Here is a 27823-nt window from a genome sequence, read left to right as displayed (position 1 = left end):
CGTTACAGATCCACGAGACGCAGATCGGCGCGCCGATGTCTGGCCAATATTCACCGTGGCAACAAATCGCTTGCCGTGGCATCAGAATCTACGTCATGACGGCTGCAAATTACGTAAATTAGCTGTTATTTATTTATACAACAGATGGACTGCCCCAAGGTCTCAATGAAGGTCTCAATGAAGACCTCTGCGAGGAGGCTTGCAAAAACGCGCTCCCATCCCCAAGAGAACCGTCTCCCCAAGCCGCCGAGCAACCCGGGTGAATATTACGGAATCCTTACAAACATCACCTGGTAATCCACCACCGTTTGTTTAACAAGCCTCGGACTCTGCTGATGAGCCCAAGAAGGTCGAAACCAGTGCAGAGTTTTCTTGCAAGCGTAAAACAAAATGCCGTTGGATAACGCCCGTTTGGAAGGGCAAGAGATGATGGACTACCTGAATGCGGAGACACCAAACGGAGCTCTGCTTATAATCAACGTTTTTGGGTTTAGATCGCGTTATTTATAAATGTGTCGTAACCCTCCACCACCCGACACGACCAATCAGTAAAAAAGTGTCACGTTGACAAATGACAAATAGTTCACTGCTTGAGCCCACCGGTGTGTTGAAGCATCAAACCACAACATTTGCCCGATGATGCTGGATGCAATTACCAGCGAAAGCCTACGTGTTAAACAGAGCTCTGCTTGTATTCGCCTGGACCCTGAGAGGTGTCCGAGGGTTTCCGTGCAGCCACAGGCTCGGCTACACGGGGGGCTGGGGGGCGGGGGGTAGACCCCCACCTCCCACCCCCTCCAAGTCCCTCGCTCCCTGGATTATCACTCTCAATGCCGGCCACAGAAGCAACGGAATGATTCTCCGAGCCAATCCCATTTGTCATTTTACTTCAATGCAACGCGTTATTCCAGCCGATACCGAGCTCCTTATTAAATTACGGGAACGATTATATCTTGCAGTGAAGCAATTTTTGGTCACAGCCCCGCGTGAATCTTTGTTCAAAGAGAGAGTGAGCGAAGCGAGGTGAACGCTCGTAGGCTTTGCCCCATTGTGCGAATCCGTGGCTAACACGGAGAGCAGCGCAGGTCCGGATACCCGCAAATCGATCGTTTCTCCGTCGCGGCGAATACACGCGAAATTAAAACGGGACCGCTGCACGGTCGCCACAGACATTCCCCGATCGCCCGGTTTCGGGAGCTGGTCATCGTCAAGCCGCTTAGATTTCATCACCGATACAGGGGCGGGTGCCAAAGTGCACGTGACTGCGAGTCCAGCGGGGCAGAGTTCGATTCCCGGCCGCAGCCACGCACATCAGTGGCGCTCGAGCTTATGCGCGTATGTGTGTTGAACTTCTTTCGCACCGTACGTAGACAACCGTGCTAAAGGACAACAAACTAAACATAAAAAGCAGTTCTAAGGAAATTAGCGTTCAATCTAGGTGATTCTAAAGTGCATAGCTCCAGTGGCTTCCCCTGTGTTGATTCGAAACGTTCCTGCACTGCCCTCTTCACTAACCCCCGCAGTGACCAGCATGGTGAAGTACGGTAAAAAAAAAATAAACCCTCAGTTGCCATTGTGGTACGCGGGGCGGGGGGGGGGGATTAGTGGTGGATTAAGAATGGCTGGATTTGTATTTTCTAAGCGGTACATCTTCACGTCATTTAGGATGGACAACAGGAAGATGAAAAGTGTTGTTGTTCGTAAAACAAATGGAAGGAGCGCAAAAGAAAGGAAGACCTCACTGAGAATGGATCGACGACGACATCATTAGAGATCGGTGCCAGAAAGATGTGGCCACGACTTGAGCATATTGCCACGAGACAGAGGACAGTGGGAAATGGCACCTCCACGTAACGGGCGGGTGGGCCAAGTCAACGTGGAAGGCCGGCCCCTCTGGCTGCCTTGGCACAAACAAGACGACGTTTCGGGATCTGCATCTTTACCGTCTCTTCTTTGTCCGTTCCACCTCCAAATACAAAACTCAACATCACCACCGTCGCCACCGCCACCAATTAAACACATTTTACCATCGTGTCTTGTTCGAAAAACGCTGGCTCATGGCAGTTGTACGCAGCGTGCCAGCGGAGAGGAAAACCGGGTTCGCTTGTGAATCACGGATAAGCGAAAAAGGCCTCCAATTAACCACTCCAATAACTTCAATTACCCACCAAGAGAGGTGCCTTCCAATTACCATTCAAAATCTGCTTTCACACGAGACGCACTTCCCCCGTTTTAGTGTCGATAATTGGGATTCTACAACGACGCGTCTGCACGTTGCGCCTACTGTGCACGGGGTGCACACATTTGTACGATGTGAATTGTGTGCAGCGTCGTTGTCGGTGTTGTGCATGCAAGGTTCAGCCAGAGAGCATTTCGGCAGCTACAATCCAGGCATCCAACAGTCACGTGGCAAAGCACAAATAACGGGAGATGAATTTTCAATCAAATTTTAAATTAATAATTATTTTTTTACGGGAAAGCGAATGGGATTGTTGTTGTTACATTGATATTTTAGTTGTCTTGGAGCAACGGTTCGTACAGACGTCGCCGATTCATTCTCCTGGCGTGGCAAATTCCCCTCCCCTCTCATCTCCGTCCACCCTGCGGTTGTAAATGGGTTCATCACAGTTAGTCCGTGAGCAAGTCGTATGTGGTGGGGGTAAAGAGTGGGAACTCCCACCTCCTCCGAGTCGCACGGCCAGCATTGGAGAATGGGCCAACATTCACTTCTGGAGGGCCCCCCTCGAGAGCTCCCTCGAGTGGAGACCCCTCTGCCAGCAATAGCGCGTGGCAGCACCTTTGCCTTTCATTCTTATTTTCTGTCGACGTTCACGCTGGCTGGGTAACGCGACTATAAATAAACGCACACGCGTGGGCAAAAACATTCTCAGTCGGGCCATTAAAGACCGTTTTGGCAAGTGCTGTTAGCAAGCACCTATTAAGGACAGCAAAATGCTGGATGGACAAGTGTGGCGAGCAAGCAATCCAGGCGACCTTTGTCGTCTCGTTGGTGTTCCAACATCACATTTGCTCATGTCGATCTTGGGGAGCCCAGGGCAGGTTCAGATATCATTTTCCACTGATGTTATCCATGGATGGGAATTAAACCCATGTCAGCTCGGATTGTCGTACAGCATGGAAACTGTTCCACAGATACAACACACACACACACACACGTATGTATGCATGCATGCAGACATGAATACACAGGTTGCTATGTAGCCTATATACGCTGTTGGGTCAAGTGCTGTTAGTGAGCACCTATGAAGCCTTTCGAGTGCATGAGAAGGAATGGTATGGCCAGCACCATGCCCAGCTGCCTTTGTCTCCCCAGTGCTGATGTTCACAAACTGCGCCATGTACTCATACTGGTCAGAGTCGATCTAGGGGAGGCCCAGGACCGGTTCAGATGATCGTCACTGGTGTTGACCAACCGAGTTCGTAGCCCAGCACACTAACCAATGCACCACCGTTCCACTCATCTAGCACACACGCACACACACGTGCACACACACACGTGCGGGCAGAGACGTGCGCGGCCAGCGTGCCTGGTCACGTGTGTGATACCGTTGTGTGACGGTGCTCTTTTTCCACCTTGATCTTTATTCACGAACCCGGCTCTAACATCGGTGTGGCTCGACACAGCGAGCGCGTGTGAAGGGTCCCTCCGACAGGTTACGGGAGGAGTGCCGAAGCCACGCTCACGCATGGAAAAGGAAATCCACGGCAAAATATAATTATTTTTTAAACGCACGATAATGTAAACTGGTTATAGAATGCGTGCATCAGTTTGCGCGCGTAAAACCCACCTACAAAACCCAAATTAGTTTTACGTAACCTTTGTTATTTCCCACGGTCAAACAACTTTTCACGACGTCGCAGGCCACAAAACACTCAAGAGTAACGAGGCATTGACGGGCCCCCTCTATTATTATGGCTCCGGAAACCAATCAGTCGAGAGGCAGCTCAATCAACGGAAACACCGGTGCTACGTAAATTATCAAAATCATTCGGCGCGAGCCAATTAACCGCGCACACACTGGGGCCGCGCGGTCGAGTGTCTCAAGAACGCGTTTTGTTTTGGGATTCGTCAAAGATCGGACCTGGGCACGACGACGGGAAAATAGCACGCGGGAATCAAACGTGGCAACACGGAGGCTCACACTCCCCCCCCCCCTCACTCCAGCGCCCGCTACGGATCGTTCGCGCTTCTGCAATGCGTTTGGGGGTTTGCGAGACACAGGATGGATTTTTTGTCCGCACCCACGCTACTTACTGCCACTGGGCATGCGAGGATCTGTAGAGAGGTGGTGATGAACGCATTTACGCTGCAGCACCTCAGGGCGAAGAGGAACTTGAACACAAAGACGTTCATTTGTTTTTGCCAAAATTCCCATCAATGCGAGGAGGGGGCGGCCGCTCAGATCTGTCCTTTCTCTGCGTTCGTCCATTCTCTGTGCCCCTCTCCCCCAGGCACGCCCCTCGTCATCGCATCTCCATCCATCGCATCCTCCCATCTCACCCTCGCTCTCCCTCCTCCACTCCTTGCTGCCCTGCACAGGTAGCGTCTCCACAGCCCTTCCCAGTGCATCGACTTGGTGTGCTTTCCTCAACACGTGCCCCAACCATTAAAGTCTCACCTCCGTTACCTTAATCTGGAATACCGAGACATAACGGAGGCATACATGAGGCGAAGTCCAAAAATGTATTCTGGACAACATCTGAGCGACGATGAAACGCTGTTTCCTTGCTTGGCCTGCGGATGGCACCTTTTTTTGGCTGCAAAACGGCCGTGCCCTACGTGGGTAGGATGCACGGAGGGCACGTGGCTCTATAACCACAACAACAACAATCGCCATTCGCCACTAAGTGGAGGTGACGTTACCATGGCGGTTGTGCCAGGCTGTGTGCACGTTGAGGCCACGTGCAGTGTCGAATACCCGCTGGCACGTCACGGGACAGACCCAGGTGATATGGGTTGACTGACTGAGATGACTGGCCGATGCACCACCTGTGCCGCCTACTGTGCCAATTCGCTGCATCTTAGTCACCCGGCACTCTGCTCCTTGTTATGAGCGTCGCTCCTCCGCCCTCCGTTGTTGTTTGAGGGCGACTTCCTCCAACTGCCCAGCAGCGTCCTTCACGAGCCTCCTCCACAAAGGCCAATCTTGACACCGCTGGTACCAGTCATCGGCAAGTCCACTCAGCTTCACGTCATCTTATACCGCATCACTCCATCTCTTCTCTAGCCGGTACCGCACCCGTTAAGCCCCCTCGATCCGGTCGAACAAAAGCTGCATGGGCATGCAGTGGCTGGGCAAGCGGACTACATGACCCAGCCAACGCAGCCTTGCCTGCCGGAGGAGCTCACCGATGGGACTTTTTTCCAGATCTTTCAGATCTTTTAATTACCACAAAACCAAAAATATATCTCATCACACGCACGCATGCACGGCAGAGGCGGCACCTCCAGGGTACCCACCCCGTCCCCGTCGAACCGCGCCGGCTCGCCACCCCAACGCTCGTCGGGAGAGAGCACGACGAAGCATGACGAATTTGTGGGGAAGTGTTCAGCTATGTGTGGCGGCGGTAGCTTGTTGACTGCGCTCTCGGTGAAACGCGGCGTATCCGCGGTGCCCGTGACGTTTCGACGAGAAGGTTCCTCCATGGTCTGACGCAGTCGTCAGTGTGCAAATGCCTCGAAAAAAATTGAAATCATGGAAAAGCTTGTTGGACAGGGACAATGATGTTTTCTGTCAAAAACACGACCACCGTATTGCAAACATTGGCCAAACCGAATTCTCAAAGATGCACGACGAAGATACACAACCGTGCATCTTAAGATAATTTGTAAATGTAAGTGTGTGGACTTCCCGACAGGGAAGAAGAGCTGCACGATTTGTGACACAGACTTTCAAAACAACCGAGCCGCGTGACTCCGCCACAACACACAACACGCCACTAATGAGGACGTGTTCACAAAACGACACCGCCAATGCCATCTCACATTCACGCGAGCGTCCGTTAGGGTTTCAAACAAAGATCTCCGCATCTCACAATTAAACAATTACCCCCGGGCATATCGGCGGTGGCCTGTAGTCCAGCACTGTGGAGGCGGCGAGGGGTTGTGGTGGATCGCACCAAATGTTGCCAACCTCCCTCCGTGTGGGTGTCTAAGAGGAGTCGTCACGTGCCGCCTGACTCCGGCCTCCCAGTGACACAAAACGAGCCCTGGGGAAAATACCCATTAGAGTATTCAAATGCGCATAATCAAATACGCATTTGTGCCTTTTTAATTTTTGGTTTTGTACGTCGTGACGGTCTATTTACAGCTCTCGGCAGACACTTGGCGTGGTGCGAGCGACACCGGCGCCATCAGTCTGCCAGGCGAACGCTCGGACAGGCACCGGTTGCTGTCCTTCTGCTGCCTGAACTAAAAACGGCACAGACTCGGCCCCCCCTCTCTCGGATCTGACTGAGCCGGTGGGCATCACCAGGAAAAACAGCTTCTTGGCGAAATGGGCGCACAAAACCGCGACAAAGACCCCCCCCACCCCCCCACGTAGCCTTAGCAGACTGTTAGCAAGCACCTATGATGGGCGGTGTAGCACGCGAGAGGGTGGGTGGCCAGCACCACGCCCGGCCGCCTTTGTCTCCCCAGTGGCGATGCTTACACACACCGCACCAGATACTCATTCGAGGCCGAGCAGACCTAGAAGAAGCTCAGGACCGGTTCAGATAATTGTCACCGGTGTTGGCCATGAGCGAGAATTGAACTCGGGTCGCCGGGTTCTTTGCACACACAGCGAACCAAGATCGCCGGTCTGTTTTACAACTGAAAGCGCCTTTTTGTCTAGGTAAGCGTTTGTTTTCTGGACCAATCACGCGTTTTTTTTGTTTATATGGCTGCAGAATTGCCCTCTCTATCTGGAGAAAGTGCTCGAATTTGGCACTGCATCTATGGTAATTGATTCCCGTCGGTATCAATGTGATATTCAAACTTCAAAGCAGCACTTTGGATCAGTTTCAACTGCTTTAACAACAATGCTCATAAGGCTGCACTTAGTAGTTTATCGGCTTAATCTTTGTCATCAGTTGACTCAGCTGGGCGTGCTAGCCGTAGGAATCTGCCGGACGAACAAAACTGCTTGGGTTTACTTTCCTGCAAGAGACCCTGGTATTAGTAGTGCTGATAAAAACACAAAACACATGAGGTCAGTGTGATCTCCACGTCCCAAAACTAGGACAACATTCTATCATCAAGTGCTAAATAAACCTGCAGTTCTTTACCAATAGCTCCAATTGTTTACGTAGAATATGCAGAGTCAGAATCTTTATATATCCTGGACAAATCCGATAAGCTATTAAGCTCTTTTTTCACAGATGTCCAGTTATGGCGGGCCAGAGTCACACTCAACCTAAACGTTGTTGCGCTACAATATCAGCAGCAATAAGAAGAAGTAGAGGGAGGAGAGGAACAAGACTCAACCATAGCCGAGCCAAGATTCCAAAATAAATAAGCCGAGACAACGGAGAGCTTCAGCAATGAACAGTTGACGTCAACGTGACCAGTCACGATCGATCCACTGCTGGATGAGGGAGGTCTCCTACTGCCGACGCAATCCCTCACGGTCACGCAACTCCACCGAGCCATCATCTCGCTCCATCTCTCGCGTTGGGCAAATCTGCGACGCCTTCACACTTTCTCCACTCGTGGCTTTTTTCCATGCCTCCAACGCCAACTTCCTAAGCCAACGCAAATAGCCGTGGCGAGGGTGCATCTCCCTGCCCGATAAACTGGTAACAAAAATAAGTTTTTTTCTTTATATAGCCGATTTTGATATAATTTCCGCATCCTTTTTTTCATTCCAAGTCTTCCGTTTTCCACGAGCATGAACGACGGCTTCAATTTCCACCGAATCGATGTGCGCTCTCGTAAACCCGCACAGAGTCGAGCACGACTGCACCGGATGCATTTCCCTTTGCTCCGATGGACGGAATGCGTGCCAGTCCACGTAGAAGTGTTTTTTTCTTCTTTAAATTCTGCATACCCACGCAATTGTCCACTTGTTTGTTCTTTACGATTCTTGGTTAACAATTTATATACGTGTAACAGGAGGCTAACTGGTCTGCCATTCTTAAAACATCGCTCTTGCAACCGTACAGAAATTGGCATTATTATTGCTGTTGTTTTTGGCAGATGGGGCATTTGGCACCTGCGTATCCCACTATAATCGCTGCTAGCATTGTGACCGTTGCTGTGAACGCCACTCATCGATTCCTCCAGCCACGTTGAGCACGGCACCTCGCCCCTCTTTCTGCTTCTTCCATCGCACTGCACCCTCCCCTCGTCCCTTCCCCCGATCTGGAATCATCTCGTTCGGTGCAAAAAACACTCTCGTCTGACCCCGTGCTCCTACTGGGCATCTGTGGAGAAAAACATTGCTTTATAGCTCATCGAATTCCTCCAGTATGAATGGAAAAAAAAGATTCTGATTCTGGTCTGTTACGACGTTTAAAAATGTTGATTTGTGTTTTCGTGGCCACTTGGTGCCTCATTGGACTGTCCTCTGCAGTGTAAAAACTAAAATTAAAATAACACCGCTCGCTTAAAGCCACACCCCCCCACACCCCCGCATATATCGGCACAAAGTTTTAATATAAACAAAACCGACGGATTGTTTATTACGAAGGGCCTGAGCCCTTCCTGTTCTCGCTTAAAGTCGGACTGTGTTGTTGGCGGAGCGAGCGAGTGAGCGCGCCAAAGCGCCGGGTTTTTTTTGTTTGTTTAAACCGCCACCGTGACTCCGATCCTCCGATCCTGTGCTCATGGAGATTTTGCTCCGGTAAAAAAAACAAAAATCGGTTTGATCAGAGCTACAACTCACGAGCGTGGAGCCCTGGAGAGCGCACATCATCGCCGCACGGACAACACCTCACGACAAAATGGTACTTACGAAAAAATAGGCTAACGCGTGACTCAAATGTAAAAACGATAGTTTCGGTATCGGTGGGTGGGGTGGATGGTTGTGGGTGGGGGGGATTATTAAATTAACTTTGCTGTCCAGCCCACAGGAGGGGAGCTGTCGTGGTGCTATGGACATCCGGAGGTCCCTAGTGGTCCCATTTGTGACACGCCTGTCAAACGTGGAAGAGTCGACAGAATGCCCTCTATAAACACTCGCTCTAGTGGAGGCCCTTCCACCAGCAAAAGTGTCATGTTCTCTATAGCCACAGTGCCAATTTACCTCAGCAGTGGAGAGATGTTAACTACCTCACCTGGTATGCAGGCGATCTTGGGCTCGATCCCGACCCTGACACCTACATGTATATATTTGGAGTTTTCATGTTCTCCCTGTGGTTACGTGGATTTATCTCCGGGTCCTCCGGTTTTTCCCTCTGCATTTAGAAACATGCATTTAGAGTATTTGGCTGCTATAAATTTCCACATGATAAGCCACTTCATTGAGCTATCATTTGTGGCCAGGTCGCTTCTGAAAAAAGAGCTATATAGCTCAGTGGGGTTTACACAGTAAAATAAAAAAAATAGTTTTAGTTTCAATTGCTCATGGGTTTGCACAAAAGCATTGTCAGCCAAGTTGACTACATTACCAAGACGCCAACTGGCATTGTGAGTTGTGTCCAACTGTGTGGCTCTCCGTGGGATCAGCTGATGCTCCAACCATCGGTGAACTGTTACTCGACTGCATACGCAGAGACAACGATTCGCCATATAGCCTCAATAAATATTCTTAGATTTTTTTCGGTAAAGTCACGTAGGTAAAAAAATTAAAATTAAAATTAATAAAAGTTAAATAAAAATACAATAAAAATCACGACGTTTCGGAGGCAACACAAGCTTCCGTCTTTGCCTCCGAAACGTCGTGATTTTTATTTTATTTTTATTTTACTTTTATTAATTTGCATTTTTTACCTACGTGACTTTACCGGAAAAACCTAAGAATATGAATCCTTGCAGTCACGAAAGCTTCAAATCTAGAAAGCCTCAATAAACTTTGTTGAGATATCATTTATGGCCAGGTCGCTTCTGAAAAATGAGCTAGAGAACCCAGCAGCCATACGAGGAAAATACTTTCAGAGCTTGCATATAGATAGATCCCAGAATGCATCGCTGTACCACCGTATCACTGCCACCTCAACTGACCCATGCTCACAACACCAGGCGTGCACAGGTAGTCTCCAATCGCACGACTTAACCACCAGGCTTAACGACTTTTGCTGAGATCCTCACGGCTCAAGTCTTGGAGAAACCAATTTAAATGAAATGTTAATTTCTATTACGAATGCACTACTGCACTGTCAGTCATTTGCGAGGATGAATGTGAACTGCATTCAGCGACGAATCACCGATACATTGCAGCAATGCAACGAAGAGTAGTTTAACAGAGACAACTATTCAGTATTATAAAATATCACCGCTCGTGACCCAACAATTGCCGTTATGTTCCAATGCGGACGGTGGGGTGAACCGCGGCAGAACGCTTCTTATTCCGCCGTGAGCAATCATTGTCATCGCTACGCTCGTTCACCCAGCAAGGCCCCGTCGGATCTCAACGACTCCTTTTCAGGATGGGTCCCTGCCAAGTTCTATTTGGAGAAGGGCGGGACATTGCCGTGTGTGTGTGTACAGTCTGTTATATAAACGCTGCGTGTTTTCATAACACGATGAATGTGTTAAGGGAACTCTTTATATTATATATATAAAACGCGGATGCGAATTGGATATAACGCGATTTGCGTGAACAGAACTACATCGCGCGAGGAGGAATAAACGATTGTATGGCTGCCTCGGCATAGCATCACACAAGGCATTGGGATGCTGCGGGATGCTTCTAGATGCTACCCATGCACCTCGGTCTTTGTTCAACCTGCCCGGGTCATTCCCCTATATTATATAGTATCTACAACAACGCGATTTTTCCATAACGCTGTGTTTTACCGTGTTATAGGAGAACCGACTGTATAATCCCGATTGAGTCATTTGCAAGGATATCAATATGATTAAATATTTTCCCCGCTGGTGCACCTATTTATATGCCCGTTTATCAGCTCCGGTTTGGCAGCCGAGTTCTCACTCCGAATCAGTCGAGCAGCAATATCTTTTCATCGGTTGCATAACGCGTAACGCTGTGTGGAAGCTGCTTGATCTGTCGCTCCGCATGAAGCTTCAGATCTTCTCGGCCACAGTCATTCATTCCCTTCTCTACGCTTGCGAAACGTGGACCCCCCTAATGGAGCATCTTCACCGGTTATAAACATTTAGGCTGGCCTGCCTACGATCCATCCTGGGTTTAACCAGGCTGGATTGTGTGAGGAGCTCACAAATCCTTGAAACATCTGGGCAAAGTTCCATCGGTGAGTTCCTCCGGCAGGCAAGGCTATGTTGGCTGGGTCATGTAGCCCGCATGTCCAGCAACCGCATGCCTAAACAGCTTTTGTTCGGCCCGATCGAGGGGGCTAAACGGGCGCAGCACGGGCTAGAGAAGATATGGAGTAATGTGGTACAGGAGGACGTGAAGCTGAGTGGACTTGCCGATGACTGGTACCAGCGGTGCAAAGATTGGCCTCTGTGGAGGCTCATGAAGGACGCTGCTGGGCAGCTGGAGGCAGTCGCCCTCCAGCAACAACGGAGGACAGAGGAGCGATGATCCCAACAACGAGCAGAGCGCCGGGTGGCTAAAACACAGCAAGTTAGCACAGTTGGGGGCACAGGTGGTACATCCGCCAGTCATCCCAGGCATTCAACCCATGGCACCTGTGTCTGTCCCATGACCTACTTCCAACGGGCGTTCGACACTTCACATTGCCTTAAAGTGCACCGAGCCTGGAACAAGCGCCATGGCAACGTCACTGTCACTTAGTGGCAAATGGCAGTTGTTGCTGTTGTTTATCAGTTCGTGGGGAGCGGTAGCGTAGCGGTTAGCGTGCTGCGCTCCGAACCCGGCGACCCGAGTTTGATTCACGGCCAACACCAGTGACAATTATCTGAACCGGTGCTGGGCCTCCCATGGGTCGACTCAGGCCTCAAAATAGTACCTGGCGTGGTGTATAGTAAACATCGCCACTGGGGAGACAAAGGCGGCCGGGCGTGGTGCTGGCCACTCACCACCAACTCGTGTGCCGTGCCAGCCTTCATCAGGTGCTCGCTAACCGCACTTGCCCTGCCTTGTGTATCGGCTCGCCGTTGAAATGTCCATGCACCCATCGTTAGGCAGTGGCGTGCGCTTGGGGGCTCGGCGCCGCTGTCGCTGAGAAGCCCCTTCAGCCTCCGCTCCTCCGCGGGGCTCAAGTTCAAGTTCATGTATTAGGTATAGTCCTGTGAGCCATTCGGCTCTTGAATCGGGTGCAACCGCAACAAACAAAAAACAAAAACATGAACAAAAAAACATCTTAAAGTGAATATGTGACTGAGTGCAAACAGAAAAACCAATTAAAGACAGCAGAAAAAGCACCGTACACCAACGCTGTGTGCAAAAATCCCAGTGGGATGCTCTACCCCCAAATGGCCACGGGGAGGGAACAGCAACAGGTTGGAGTGCGAAGGCAACGTTCTCATATCCAGGCGACAGATTCTCTGGAGATGCGGAGGAGAACTTCTGAGATGTAATGAGAAACAGCAGACAGGTCGTTCACGAGGTGTTCTGAGGTTTGAAGTTGTATTATGAAGTTTTTTTAAATTTATCATTGGGCTTCTTTACCAAGGGAAGCCGCACCGAGCCTCAACTCTTTCTTTGGTGGGATCCGGCCAAGTTTTCGCAGTCGGGGGCGATGTTGCTTCCAGGTGTCATCCCAGGTGAGAAATTTGCGGGTGATGTTTCAATATTGGGATGTATTGCTGATTGTCAGTTACATATTAAGTGTCAGTTTGTGTGCCAAACTGGAGCACCGAGAAGAAACCCAAACAGAATAGGGGGGGGGGACATACAAAACTCCACGCAAGAAAAGGCACCCGGATCGAACCTAGGCGCTTATTGCTGTAAGGCGCGGGTGTTGCCGCTGCTCCACCGTGCTGCCGCCCTCTCACCACAAAACACAATTTGCAGATTCAGGTTCAGCCATGGTACACAAAGTAGAACGTACTGCGCTGCATGGGGCTGTCATCGAGTCAATGCAATGCGTTTATTATTCAGAAAATTACGGAGAAATTCAGTTACTCTGCGGCAACTAAACACGTCGTCACACGTTGGTCAAGCAAAACAATTGTAACTCGTTGCACCACAGAAGTACGTGCACGCGTTTAAGGATAAGCATTTGCATTTACGTACACACGCGATATTAGCACAGTTCGTGTTCAAGCTGCGGAGGCAATGCCCTGCAGTTACCGGCTCGTGGAAAGGCGCTGGAGAGACCCTATGCAGGGTATTATTATTATTGAGTGACTCTAAAGGAATACAAATGGACATCTGGACATGCGTGAAAAAGCTTCATAGCTCACCGGATTCCTCCAGTCTAAATAAAGACGCCGATTTTGAAATATCGCTCGCAAAGCCCGTTTTCTGGAAGCTTCAAAGGGGGGTGGGGGAGGGGATAACAGTGAAAAGTCCATTGCAAACTCGGTCATATTTGTTCGCCATGACTCACGCGAGCCCATCGCAAACACAACAACAGTCTGCGGCGCGGAGGCGGGGTTCGTTTTTGTTTTCCAGCGTGATGAGCTTTGCAGGCGCGTCAAATTTCCTCCACCGCGTGGTACCCTCGTCGCCAACGCGCCCCCACCCCACCATGCCCCTCCACCATGTCCCCCCACCCCACCAAGCCCACCCCCACCCACCCCACCAAGCCCCCCCCACCAAGCCCCCCCCACCCTACCATGCCCCCCCCCCACCCCACCAAGCCCCCCCCCCACCCCACCATGTCCCCCCACCCCACCATGCCCCACCATGCCCACCCCACCATGCCCCCCACCACCCCACCATGCCCCCCACCATGCCCCCCACCATGCCCCCACCACCCCACCAAGCCCCCCCCCACCCCACCATGCCCCCCAACCACCCCACAATGCCCCCCACCACCCCACCATGCCCCCCACCCCCCGTTATCTGGCTACGGCCTACGTCCTTGGGTTCTGCATTGTGGAATTTTCCATGCGTATAAAAAATACGACGCACAGGAGAACATCCCCCCGTGCAACAGATATCACCACACACACCACACCACACACAACACACACCACTCTCCCTGCAACACACGCAAATTAGACGAAAATGCATTCGGTTATTGCATCAACCAAGACGCCTCGATTGATTTTACTCCAATATTTATCCCATCCTGCAGAAACACGGGCAGATAATATTTTATGCGCAGGACACTCACGACAGTGTGCGTGTGCGTGTTTAGGGGGGGGGGTATTAAATTACATAATGGAAAGAATGCTTTGGAACAAAAGTTAAAAATCAAAGCTCTGTCAATGTAGCGATGAAGCGATAGACATTAAAAAAAATGCAACTACACCCACAGCCACTCTCACCTAAATTGCATTTAGGTATTCTTGCTACAATAGTTTAATACACGGAGAGGAAGCGAGATGGCATGTTTAAATAATACTCTTATCAAATATTAAAACACACACACCACACCACATGCAACTCTAATTGTTATGCCCGACGTCATTTGGTCACAGACCATTTTTAAAAAAAAATTTGTTTGGGATTTTTAAATATAAAATCCGATCTTTGAATTAGTAATTATCCCACAATATCGATTGCTCCCCTCCAAGAATGCTCATCTGGGTGCACCCACTGCACTGGGGTATGCGCTGCAGGAACATCGAAGTGCGGTAGGCAAACGGTGGTGCGTGTACACGTGCATCAAAGACAAAGATCCCCCGTATAGCCTTAAGAGGCTGCTGGGGCGAGTGCTGTTCGCGAGCACCTATGAAGGCCAGCACGGCACACGAGGGGGTGGGTGGCCAGCACCACGCCCGACCGCCTTTGTCTCCCCAGCGGCGATGTTTACACCATCGACGGGGGAGGCCCAGGACCGGTTCAGATATTCGTCACCGACATTGGCCGTGAGCGGGAATCGAACTCGGGTCGCCGGGTTTCGAGGCGCAGCGGCGCGCGCTAACCGCTAGCGGCAGCGCACGTGCATCGCCACCATCGTCACCAGCGAAGCAACCGCTCTGCAAGTCACAGCTGCTAACTTCTGGGCCTTGTGGAGCACGAGGTGGGCACGCTGGGCCGTCGTGGTAACTGGTGGCGGGAGGGCGGACGTGACGAGGCGAGAGAGGACGCGGTCGGGAAAATGGGTGCCACAGCGTTCGTTTAATTGGGTGACCACAAAAAAACTCACGGACTCCACAGACTACCCCTCTCCCCACTCCACCACGGCACCCCGGACTCGGCCATAATCTGTGTCACGGGCGCAGTAACATTCACAACGATGACAAAAATGCATGTATCTCACTCCCCACCCCCGCCCCATCTCTCTCTCTCTTTCGAGATGACCCTACACCACGAGGTCCCATGTTTGTAAGATCGGCAGTTAACCAGCTGTGTTTCAAGCGAGCTTGTCCATGCTGATGAGACGTTGTGTGTCGAAACCGGAGTTTGCTTGTCTTGAAATACATCTTTGTTTTAGTTTTCACGTGGAGATGGCTTTGTGAAGGAGAGTTTATCGTCCGCTTATTTATTCTGTTCCATCAACAGGGATTAATCTCAGCCAGGTCTGTCCAGGCCAGCGACAGGGAATATACCCGGCACACCTCTTTGCGATGGCAGCGGTTACACGCAGCGTGAGGATTTAAGCCACAAAGACGAATATAATTCAATAATGCTGGCCATGCGTCCAGCCTCATGTGCGACGCGGCCAGACCTTGTCACTGGGTCAAGTCTGCCTTGGAAAAAAGTAGAACTTATCGAATGAAAGGTTTAACAATGGCTCTGATTCACAGTGTCTGTGTATATATAAAGTGTTTAATTAACGCACTCCCGCACAAACCGAAGGGTACATTATTTTCTGATTAGTGTATTTAACCAGGTCATTCTTACAATACAATTTACATTGCATATAAATGCAGCCACATCTCTTGATGCTTCACAAGAAGGTAAGGGGGGGGGACAAATATTTAAATGAACGTGTTATATGCACATGGACACAAATGGGTCTCAAGTCTTGACGTGAACACCCTTGCAGCGGGCAGGCAGGCTACATTCCAGGCGCCAGCTCGAGGCTCGGACAAGCGCAGCGCGCTCAAACGGGCTGTTCTGTCACTCGCCGAGCCTGTCAATTGATTGACGATGACCGTTCGATTGATTTATCGACGACGACGACAATTATAACGAACGAAGTGACCGCACGCCCCGCGTCATAGAATTAGAGGGCCGAGATCATCGCGTGCCATCGGACGGCCGTGCTACAGCCGCGGTGCGGTGACAATCGCGGCGTGAAGGTTGAGCAGACACGGAGCGGTCCCGTGCCCGAAACCCGAGCCGAGATGCCGCACGCACACACCAAGAGACGCGATCCTCGATTTCATCGTCAACACAGCGACGCACCTAGAAGCGGCCGCCCCGGGCGATGGCGGCGCGTTTCCTACGCAACGAGGCGCCGAGCACATAGCCAGCGAGCACATAGCCAGCGAGCACATAGCCAGCGAGCACATAGCCAGCGAGCACATAGCCAGCGAGCACATAGCCAGCGAGCACATAGCCAACGAGCACATAGCCAGCGAGCACATAGCCAGCGAGCACATAGCCAGGCCAGCACGCAACGAGCACTCAGCGAGCAAGCTCACATCGAGCACGCACAGAGCGAGCTTATAGCGAGCACGCAGCCGGGAAACTCACAGTGAGCATGCAGCCGGCTCGCTCCGCGTGGAAACCGATGGCGTATTGAGCTTGCCGCAAGGAAACCCTGGCTTGGACGGATCAAGAGAAATAAAAAAGGATTTTGATTGACTGATCGATGCATCACGCCCCAAGCCTAAAATAGAATACTGCACGATAGTCAAGGTGTGTAATTGTGCTGGATGTGTGTAGTACTTCTTCTCGCTGTACGTAGCCGACCGGTGCTAAATCGGAGGTGTGGGAAAGGACAAACCAAACACAATAAGCAGTTCTTCAGAAATTATTCTTCAATCGAGTGAATTTGAAAGTGCATAGCTCCCAGTGGCTTTCTAATATCAGAAGGAAGAGCGTTCCAGACGGCCGCAGAAGCGCACCCTGAAAGCACGGAACACGGTGACCGTCTTTGTTCGATGGCTAGCCACGATACAATATGACGATCGTTCACGATTCATCTAAACAAGGCCCCATATTTGGATAGCATCTGGAATGGGGGGAAGGGGACTCAGGCAGAGGGAGGCGTTGATCAGGGGGTAGGGGTTATTGGAGGAGCCGAGTGTGATGGGTGAGTAGCCAGGTGGGCATTATGCGGCTACAATACTGCGCATCGCAGACACACAATTAAAACCGACTGACACCAAGTCTAATTCTGGTGTAGATGAGCTAGAAAGCCAAACATTTCCCGCACACACAGTTAAATATACGCTTACAATCTATGGCGAACAGAGTGGGACAATGCAGACGTCCAGAAAAAAAACTCCTCATCCGAGACCCCAAACATTGCACCTCCTGGCTTTGATATTTTCTCTAACACACTGGTGGTGTAACCATCGACCGCATCGGAACATCGACAGACCGATTTGCGCATCTCCTCCATGAATGGGAATTTAAAGACAAGCCCAGCAGTGCCATTCTGGCCTTGCAACCCAGACAATGGACCGCAGAGTAAACCACGATAGTTCTAACTACACGAACTCTCTCTCCCGAAGCCCTCTCGTTGTGACGAGCAGACCTCGACATCGGAATTTAGCTCCTGAGCAGAGTGTCACTGTGTGCAAGAACATACAAGAATTCGAAACAACTAAAAACCACAATTTTCTTTTTGGAATTTGACTTACCAAAAAATGTCGTTCCCATTGGCCGACTCAATTCCGTCGTAGGGCAAGAGGTCAACCTAAAGTTTTACTTCGCTCCACGTCCCGCGCTAAAACACTCACACGTGCTCGCTGCCCAGCGTCTGTGAACCGAGTGACTCGCCTCCCATGGAGCGTGACGCTCGATCCGATAAAGAGCGGGGCAAAGCCCACGAGCGACTTTCACGGGCACTATGAACCACACAAGGCAAGGCAGACGTGTGTGTACGCCTCTAAAAAAAAATTCACCAGTGACGGATAATCTCGCACGGCTGATAAATTCCTTGTTATCTCGGTGTTGCTTGGCGGGCAGCAGCAGCAGCAGGAGTCCGGTAACACTGTGTTAATAAGCGCCGACCACTTGGGCTCCGCAGATAACGCTGCCGATACACGGATACAAGGCGGGGGGGGGGGTCCCTTCCCACATCCAGGGTAGTGAACTGGGACACTGCACACCCCTACAGCACCGCAGACTCAACAAGCCCAGCGGCCAGTGCTTTGCCCCCAATGCCTCTCTTTCAGCGGAAGCAACGTTTCGCGTGTCTCGACGAGCCCAGATCGAGCATGTCGTCTCCTGGACACTGGCAACAGCTGGAGACGACGCTAGGACGGACGGCCCTTGTCGACTGCGGTTAATCCAGAAGCGCCAGAAGTGCCGCCGGCCACCACCGTTATCATTTGTGGCCTGCGCTGGTTAGGGTCGGTGGCGAGTGTCTGCGCTGCATGCGTGCATCCCGGCAAACCTAGGATGATGGCGCTGCAAAGTACCAGAGAGTTGGATTAGGGGTTAGGGTCGAAGACTCGTTGGTAAGGGTTAGGGCTAGCACTATAGTAGCTGTTGGCTTGTGGTTAGGATTAGTGATTAGGCAAGGTAGGGTCTGGTTCATACTCTTAGGTTTTTTCGGTAAAGTCACGTAGGTAACGTGACTTCACTGAAAAAAACTAAGAGTATGAATTCTTGCAGTCACGAAAGCTTCAAATCTAGAATAGGGTCTGGTTGCCTAGTTGGTTAGGGTTCGAGGTAGGGCCAATACTCGTGGCTGAGTGGCTGGTTGATTAGGGTTCGAGTTCGGGATAGCACTCGTGGCTGGTTGGCTAAGGGCAAGGTGTGGGGACTATGTTTGGTTAACTCATCTTCTCTGCCCCACACACTGCTTGCCCTTTCTCTAACATGTGGCCCCTTCCTTGCTCGTGTGCGGTGCATTGGTGTGAACGAGCTGAATCCCTCTGCAATATTCACGCGTGGATCTAGGGCAACAGATGAACAAGAGATCAAGCATGGGATGGAGCACATTGTTAATAATGGATCACCCACGACGGCATTAGACACGTTCACACACAAATGAATTGCGAATTTTCAGAAAGACCTCTGCTCAAAGGCAAACTATGAACATCATAAATGTCCAAAGCTATAGTAAAAATAAGAATAATTATCAGAAGGCTATAATTTATGCATCCATGAGAGCCTTACTGTGTCCCGTGACCTTTTCAGGAGGAGACTTGCATTCATCGTGAAGATTGGCAAATTCCTTTTGAGCGAATTTTTTTTTCAAAGCAAAGCATAAGCAGACTATACACAATGCGTACATGGGGGTGGAGGGGGGTTACCTACACGTCGAGGTCCACCACACAGACCCACGTGCCCACTTGCTGCACTACCGATACATGGCCGTCTAACAACCAGGCAGGTTTCGGAGTTTCATCGATGCGCATGGATCAACCAACCCGTGCCTCCATGCCCACCGTGACACAAACCCCGAGCACGCGCGCCTTGTGATGCCGATTGAACAAACGCCACTTACGGGAGAGAGAGAGGAGAGATATTTGGGGGGCATCCGAGCCCCCCTTCGGTGAGCTCCTTCCCCCTCTCTCTCTCTCCCCGCGTTTTTAACTTTACACTGTAAAGGAGAGGCGCGAGCGAGGGTGCAAGCACGGGAGAGTAACGGGGCCCGCGCAGATGAAACATTCACGGGACTGTTGGCAGCACACGGCAAATATCCTTGCTCTCTGCGGACGCCCGTCACAGTCCGTACGAGGAGGAGGAGGCAGAATAATCGGAGAACGCAGTAATTACACGGCTGAAGTGGGAGGAAGAGGGGGGGGGGGTATGAAGTTGTAGCCAGGTATGTTCTGACTCTTGCTGCTAACATACTATGCGACCTCTAAACAGCTGTTGGCTTGCAAGGCAGGTGCCTCGGCTGTGTTATAGGGGCTGCCCGATGTAGTGGAGAAAATATGTACAATGGTAACAGAGCTGGGATACCATCATGATGGTTCGTATGTGAATGCGTGACCAACCATGACTTTGCCCCACGTGTTGTAAGCCTGCAACTCTGAGGTTGCCAGGAGATGGCAGTGTTGATTGTCACCGCCTCGTAAGCGCGGGTTTTCTGATGGTACTCGGAGATTTCCTCCGACTCAAATCCAAATGCAGTAATCGTAAATTATGGCGGCCAAACATACCAGGGAGGACCCTGCTGGGTCTATATCTTGCGCAGGTTTGTGTTTTGGCCGACTTTTATGGACGGCAAGGCTGGTGCCGCAGTGGTAACATGAATACTTTTATAGCAGGACACATGTAACATTGTGCGTAATAAGGAGGTGGAATTTGCTTAAATTATTGAAGGGAGCGCAGTTGTGGGTGAGTACGTATTTTGTTGGGTGGGTGAGAATTTTGGTAGGTGAGTGAATGGGATGGTTGGGGTAGGTAAGCGAGTGCAAATGTGAGTGGGCGAGTGAGTATTTAGGTGGGCAAGTGGGTATTTTGGTAGGTGAGCGAGTGAATGAAAAGTGGCGTGGGCGAATTAATATTTGAGAGAGCGAGCAAGTGGCGAGCGGATGCTTGAGTGGGTAGGCGAGCGAGCGAAAACACGAGCCGGCAGGCATTTGGATGGACGAGCAAGCGCGCAGTCAGTGATTGAACACGAATGTCCATGTACTTGCGTGTTCCACATGAAGCACAGAGTGTTGAGGTTAAGAAATAAATGCTGCGCGTGTACGCGCGGTCCCACGTGCCACGCAGAGTGCGCTGTACGTCACGTGGGACGTCGCGGAACAAAATAAAAAAAACTATTTTTTATTTGACCAGGTAAGGAACACTGAGCTACGTAGCTCGTTTTCAGAAGCGACCTTGCCACAAATGATAGCTCAACGAAGTGGCTTATCATCACGTGGAAAATTATAATAGCCAAATACTATAAAACGCACGTCGATTGTAAATGTGGAGGGAAAAATCAGGAGAAAAAAATCGGGCACGCGCAAAACGTAACGACAATTTGCAACTGAACGGAAAAAAAACTCAAAAAACGTGGGGAAAGCGTGTCTGGCGCGGTGGGTCATGAGCACCGTTAAGAAGTGGGAACCATCGTCATTTGCAACCACTGCTCTCTCCCGGCTCCACGCACAGCCCCGTGAATGTTTCATCTGCGTGGCCCACATCACTCCCCCGCGCCTGCACCCTCGAACGCCTCTCCTTCAAATGCAGAGGACCTTTGAGGACCCGAAATGTATTTAGTCCATGAGCCTCCACCAGCTATTTCACTTGTCAGTACCAGCGGACTTTGGTGGTTACCAATTTATGTATGCCAATTGGTGACCTCCAGGTTTCCAATTTCTTTATGTGGCTGATAATAGTGAATAATGTGATCGCTTTTCGAAATAATTTGGTTATCAACTAATCCACTCTTATTGGCCACGTAAATAACGCTTTCTGCTCTAGCCCATGGACAAATGATGCGAGGAAATGCGTTGGCACGGCACCAGCCGGGTACAGGAGCACTTGCGTGTGCGTTGCGTGTGCGCCAGGTTCAATGACCACAGGCGGAGGAGGAGGATGTTGCTGCTGCCTATTATGAGATCATACAGTAGGTGAGCTCTCCTGGGGCTCAGCGACACCGCCCCACTTTTCCGTCCACCAATACCACGGTTCGTCCCGACGAGTGGCGCAGCGGCTTGCTCCTCCGCCACGAGGGACACAGCCGGCAGCATCCGTCGCACCAGCACCACCCGGGGACGGTGGCACGCGTTCAGCTCGGGGGGTGGTGGGGGGGGGGTGGTCTGCCCATTGGGGACGCACCGCCTCGCTCGCGTATGCGACCCTTATGGCAACCCCGCCGTGGGGAGCGGTAGCGTGCCGGTTAGCGCGCTGCGCTAGGATCACGGCTACGACCCGAGTTCGATTCCCGCTCACGGCCACCAACAGCAGTGACGATTATCTGCACCGGTCCTGGGCCTCCCCTAGGTCGACTCAGCCTCAAATGAGTACCCGGTGCGGTGATGCACACTAGGGAGACAAAGGCGGTCGGGCGTGGTGCTGCCCACCCACCCCCTAGTGTGCCGTGGCGGCCTTCATAGGAGCTCACGAACAGCACTTGCCCCAACAGTCTGTTAAGGCTACACGGGGCATCTCCGTCTTTGTCAACCCCACTGCTAGTCGAGGGCCGCCCTCAGCAGCTGCCTGCCAACGCTTCGCCGTGCTGGTCGGTGAAGTAAGGGAGCATAGGCTTGGGAGCATAGTACAGTACAACAACGTGCTGCTGTGCTGCCCTGCCGTCCGTTACCCACGACGAAGTATCGCGGCGGCCCAAGAACCCACGAGGCTCAGACGCCCGCTTTGTCTGCCCAGATGTGGCGAGGTAAAGCGAGGCAGGTGATTGTGGCCAGAGGCGAACACGCAAGAGGAGACGCACGAAACGGAAACGCACGCGGCCGCGGAAGGCGCGCACAGCAGCCACTGGGACTGGATCGCCTCGGATCGTATCGCCTCGTGCGACGGCTCGAGGGGGGGGGGGGGGTCGTAGGGGGTTGTTTAGTGGCCACTAAATTTGGCTTGCGCCCATTCACGCACCATAAGCGCTCGCGCTGTACACACGAACCGCGCTGTGCGTGTTGGGTAATTCACGTTGGATGCGTTCCCAACAAAGGAGAAAGTATCGATATGTATCGGGAAATCTGTCCGTTGGCTCCAAGTGCCTCTTTCCCCGTTCGCGTTTCTCGGCAGCAATCCGACAACGGCGGTGTCTTCACGAGCGCGCTCGATAATTTACCACCGAGGCGGAGTAATTAGTGCACTCGCGACACGAAAGCAAAGCAAAGCAAAGCCCGAGTTGGATTCCGGGCCACGGCTCAACTGGACCTCGACCCAACAACCATCCGGGCAGGTTAAGCAACCCACACAACGAGCGGCGACGGTAACGCTTTGTCCACACAGCCTCCAACAACCTCCAACAGCATGGGCTGGGGGACGGGGGGGGGCATTCATCCAGCAGTGGATTGACAAAGGGATGAACGTTCGGATGACCATTATTATTTACAATACTTAGCGCGCGCGCGTGTGTGTGTGTACACAGCTGCGTGTAGCGGCGGACGCGGATCAACACCGCAATTAGGGGTTGCGCAACAGGCGAGGCCGCACGTTCAAAGCGGCAGTAGCAGACGCCTGCAAACTTCACCCGCCTGCACACACGAAGAAGACACATGCCCCCCCCCCCCAATAGGCAGACATAGAGAATGTTGGCTCAAGAGCTGTCAGCGAGAATCTATTTAAGGCCGGAACGGCACGCGAGGGGGTGGTGTGGCCAAGACCCACGCCGGGCCGCCTTTGTCTCCCCCAGTGGCGATGTTGACAACGCCGCACCAGGAACTCGTCGTGGGGACCGAGTCCACCTTAGGGGAGGCTCCCAGGACCGACTTCGATACGACTCGTCCCTAAGGCTGGCCGTGTTTGGGAATCGAAGTCGGGTCGCCAGGTTCATAGCGCAGTGCCGCTAACCACGAAGCTATCGCTCCCCTAGCCGACACTCGCCTGTATATATACACACACAGAGACACAACGTAGACAAAGCTCCCCCGTGTAGCCCACACAGACTCTTGGGGACAAGTGCTGTCAGCGAGCACACATTCAGGCCGGAACGTCACAAGATTGGTTTGAGTAACCAGCACCACGCCGGCCGCTTTTGTCTCCCTAGTGGCGATGTTTACACACCGCACCAGGTTCTCATTTGAGGCTGAGTCGACCTAGGGTAGCGGGGAGGGGGGGGCCCAGGACCGATTCAGATTATCGTCACTGGTGTTGGCCGTGAGCGCGATTCGATCTCGCTCACACAGCGCGCTCGCCGCTGCACTCCCGCACCAGATCGTCACACAACGCACCCACAACGACACTCACCTGTACACACACATTCGCTCACGTCAACGTCTTAGCTCGCGGGACACTCGATAATTATCATCGCTGCACGACTACAAATAACACAACGAGTCCTCGAATAGCGTCCATAGACCGTTAGGGGACAAGCGTCGTTAGCGGAGAAACAGTGCAAAGGGGGATGTGGGATGTGGAGTGTAGCAAGTTCCGAAAGGTCACTCGCCACTGATATCACTCGTCAGACGCGGCCGGGAGTTTAACTCGGGTCGCCGGGGTTCGTAGCGCAGCGCGATGACCACTACACTACCGCTCCCCCACGTTCACATGCGCACACACACCGATACACGCACACATCTGCAGACAAAGACAGCTGCACACACGAACAGATATCGCCTTGTCACACACACACACGCACACATACACACGCACACACACGCACACACACACACGCGCATTTACCTGTAGGCGCTCAACGACACCGCACCTGTACTGGCGCCCGTGCGCGCACACCACACACACACAGCTATCACCTGTACACACAAAGACCCCCCGTATAGCCTTAACACACTGTTGGGGCAAGTGCTGTTAGCGAGTAGAACCTACACGAGGGGGTGGGTGGTGCAGCACCACGCCCGGCCCTCTTTGTCTCCCTAGTGGACATATTTACACACCGCACCAGCTACTCATTAAAGGCCGAGTCGACCTAGTGGAGGCCCAGGGCCGTATCTATGTATGTTGAACTTTTTCGCTCGGGGGGTGGTGGGGGGGGGGTGGTCTGCCCATTGGGGACGCACCGCCTCGCTCGCGTATGCGACCCTTATGGCAACCCCGCCGTGGGGAGCGGTAGCGTGCCGGTTAGCGCGCTGCGCTAGGATCACGGCTACGACCCGAGTTCGATTCCCGCTCACGGCCACCAACAGCAGTGACGATTATCTGCACCGGTCCTGGGCCTCCCCTAGGTCGACTCAGCCTCAAATGAGTACCCGGTGCGGTGATGCACACTAGGGAGACAAAGGCGGTCGGGCGTGGTGCTGCCCACCCACCCCCTAGTGTGCCGTGGCGGCCTTCATAGGAGCTCACGAACAGCACTTGCTCAACGACACCGCACCTGTACTGGCGCCCGTGCGCGCACACCACACACACACAGCTATCACCTGTACACACAAAGACCCCCCGTATAGCCCAAGTGCTGTTAGCGAGTAGAACCTACACGAGGGGGTGGGTGGTGCAGCACCACGCCCGGCCCTCTTTGTCTCCCTAGTGGACATATTTACATACCGCACCAGCTACTCATTAAAGGCCGAGTCGACCTAGTGGAGGCCCAGGGCCGTATCTATGTATGTTGAACTTTTTCGCACCGTACGTAGCCACCCGTGCTAATCGGAGGTGCGGTGTCGGATAATGACAATCGTTGCTGGCGTTGGCCGTGAGAGGGAATCTCTCTCGGTTCGCCGGGCTCGCAGCGCAGCGCGCTAACAGCTACGCTACCGCTCCCCCACCTGTACACCCCTGCACACACCTGCACACACCTGCACACACACGCACACACCTGCACACACACGCACACACCTGCACACACACGCACACACCTGCACACCTGCGCCACCGTCTCATCCGGGATGCGCGGCGCACGCGGCCGCGGATCGCTCCTCGCTCGTCGCCCGCGCGCACCGCCAGCGACGACGGTGTGATCCTTCCTCCTCCGCGTTCCATCCACAGTCACCACTTCCACCCCCCCTCTCTCCTCACCCTCACTTCACTCCGCAGCTCAGCCGGTCGGTCTGTCATTTACCGTGAGAGGTGAAGCTCGGTCACTCTCCCCCCCGGGGCTGCTGCTGCTGCTGATGATGAGGAGCAGGAGGAACTCCTGGGTCCCGGAGACTTCTCCTGGCACTGTGAGACCCCCGTGCGGAACGAGGGCGCGGGGCGCATGGCGAGCGGAGAGCGGCAGCAGCGGCGCTCAGGTGCGTGTCTAGGGGAGGGGGGGGGCACGCGCTTCTTATCCCCGAGCCCCGCCCCCGAAACCCCCCTCCCCCTCTATCCCTCCCCCAGCGCACTGGATACGCGCAGACCCCAGCGAAGGGGTCCGTGCCGTCGGGTGTTCCTGTGCCGGTGCAATTGGTCGCGTCGTTAAGGAGCGGGTTCCCCCATCGACCAATGGCAGTGGCGACTCGGCCGCCCGGCTCCGCCCTATTCGTGCCTCTAGCCACGCCCCCCGTGGATCACTGCGAGTGGGAGGCGGTGGCCGTGGGGGGGGGGTGCCATCTGCAGCAGCAGCAGCAGCCTTGACCAATCCACTGCTGGATGGCAGCTTCCTCCCAAGGTCGCCCCCAATAATCTATGACGATTATGGGCGGAGTTCTGCGTGGGGGGAGGGCACGGGGGGGAGGCAATGCCTCCCACCCCCAAACTGGACACCTTTCTTAATTTATTTTCAGTCGTTTACAATTAACATTAATTAATTCATTACATACACACGCTATTCATAATGTGAGGGTCAAAGCGAATCGCTGCCCCCACCACCCACCCCCCCCCCCCAAATATAGAAGTCAAACTCCGCACTGTGATTACGATCCTGCCATGTAATACATTCACGCGTCACCATCTCAGTCCGGACTGATTAAAATCGCTCTCCGCGGGTGTCCACTCGGGCGCGTTCCATTCATTTACTGCCACTCCACCATTATTGTTGGACCGCCTCCCACCGTCAGTGTCCCTGTGCGCTGCGAAACTCCCCTTGTGTGTGATGTCGTACGAAAGTGAATCGAGTAAGGGTTATACTAATAGGGTTTTTTCCCCTTTTTTCTGGCAACAAAACTGACACCTTTTGCAAGGAATCATGCTTACATTAACCACAATACTTGCAGTCAAATGCAAACAAAAACAATACTCTGATAATTTATGCATTGTCTTTGAAACTGATTGGTCCACACCAGAGACAGCTTTCTTTGGAGCCTAGTCTCATATGGTAGGAAAAACCCTATTAGTATATTTTGGTACTGGCAAAGGAGGTCCCATGATGAAACGAGTAAGGGTTGTTCTTTTTTGTTGTTTAAACATCTATTCCCGATGAGACTAAGTTGATGAACTGATATTTGCGTCGATTGACCAACAAAAGTTGGAGTTTTGAATCGAAAGAATAAAAGTTTGTAGTCGTGCGGCGGATGTTCCCGTGGTTGTTACTGCAGCCTAATGTCCGACGTTTCGCTCCACGTGTTCGGAGGAAGTTCTTCCCGGCACGTGGAATGAAACGTCGGACACCGTGCCGAAACAACGCGCGGTATGATCCACGAACATCGGAGAGCTGCAATTGTGTTTTAGGTACGGAATGGGAAGGCAACGTTCATTTACATCCCTGTTTTTCCAAAAGCATTTCCCTTCACATAGCTTCATTGTGATTCGTCAGTTGCAACCAGCTAAATAAATAATTCTAGCATATGTGTACGTATGTCTGTATGTTGAACTTCTTTCGCGCCGTACGTAACCAACCGTGATGACTAATCGGAGGTGCGGGATTTCCTTTTATTCCAGAAGGCCGCAACTGGGTCTCATCAACACCCCCGTTTCGAGGAGAGCCCCTGCATTTCGTGACGTTGCGCCATTTCCACTTGTGAATGGCATGCTGGGAAGAAACCGCAGCGCCGGAGAAAACCCCGTCGATCAATCAATATATCGATATTGCTGTCACAATAGAGTTTCTAGATCTAGTGAATATAAGTGTTGTTAAACCCGCCACCGCTCGA

General features: G+C 52.3%; 1 protein-coding gene across 3 annotated transcripts in view; it reads right to left on the bottom strand.

Annotated features, from left to right (window-relative positions):
* LOC144943532 (leucine-rich repeat-containing protein 3-like) overlaps nt 1-26105 on the bottom strand; it is a 57505-nt gene extending 31400 nt beyond the window's left edge. The window contains exon 1 of one of the 3 annotated variants that reach the window (XM_078871072.1): nt 25873-26105. The gene's annotated coding sequence lies outside the window, so the exon portion shown is untranslated. The other 2 variants (XM_078871073.1, XM_078871071.1) reach the window with 2 other exon arrangements.
* Nucleotides 26106-27823: the final 1718 nt, after the last annotated feature.

The sequence above is a fragment of the Lampetra fluviatilis genome, chromosome 31 (genome assembly GCF_964198595.1).
Source record: "Lampetra fluviatilis chromosome 31, kcLamFluv1.1, whole genome shotgun sequence".
In the NCBI taxonomy this organism is placed as follows: Eukaryota; Metazoa; Chordata; class Hyperoartia; order Petromyzontiformes; family Petromyzontidae; genus Lampetra; species Lampetra fluviatilis.
Note: the sequence above shows the minus strand (reverse complement) of the source record. Positions and strands in the feature narration are given on the sequence as shown.